The sequence below is a fragment of the Selaginella moellendorffii genome, unplaced genomic scaffold (assembly GCF_000143415.4).
Source record: "Selaginella moellendorffii unplaced genomic scaffold, v1.0 SELMOscaffold_513, whole genome shotgun sequence".
Classification (NCBI taxonomy): domain Eukaryota; kingdom Viridiplantae; phylum Streptophyta; class Lycopodiopsida; order Selaginellales; family Selaginellaceae; genus Selaginella; species Selaginella moellendorffii.
This window is the reverse complement of record NW_003314768.1, coordinates 1-855: the sequence shown is the minus strand read 5'-3', so window position 1 is coordinate 855 and position 855 is coordinate 1.

Here is an 855-nt window from a genome sequence, read left to right as displayed (position 1 = left end):
CCCACAAGACTTCAATTCTTCCAGTGTAACATTGAGACAAACCGAACCATGTGTGCAAAAGAGCACAAGGTCACCTTCATTGAGAGTAAACACCACATACCAATCACATATAGCAACAGGTTTGTGATGTCCTAAATGTCAGCGATCTTACTGTGCTCAACACACTTCAGATGATCCAGGAACAGAAGTTCCTGGATCGGCATCACACAAGTCAGTGGATGCCGTCACCCATACTTGCTACTCACCACCAAGGAGGTCTAGGAGCACCCCCAAGGAGCGACGGGACAGGGACAGTGTGCACCTGAAGGGCATGCAGGCACATACATGCTCCGCATCGGTCACCTCAGAACCCAGCTCCCACACTAAGCCCCCATGCGACTGAGCTCTCACCCAAGTTCAAGACAAGGGAATTGCCCGCCCGGATCCAGACTTAGTGGTTACACTAGGAACATCAGTTCGCTCAGCATCACAAGTGAGTGCAGCCATCACCCATCAGTCACACACAGGGAGAAAACTTTGCCATGCTATTCAGCGACCGATCCCAAGATTCCAAAAGGCCGCTGAATAGCACGGAGCATATGTCCTCCACCACATGCTTACTTAGTGTGCGGGGCAAAGGGCATGCAGGCACATACGTGTTTTGCGTCAATCACCTCAGAACCCAGCTCCCCACCAAGCCCCCATGCGACTGAGCTCACCCAAGTTCAAGACAAGGGAATTGCCCGCCCGGATCCGGACTTGGTGGTCACACCAGGAACATCAGTTCATTCAGCATCACATGTAAGTGGAGCCATCACCCATCAAGGACACAACAAGAGGAGCAAACCTTTGTTAAAAATGCATGTGACGGGAGGT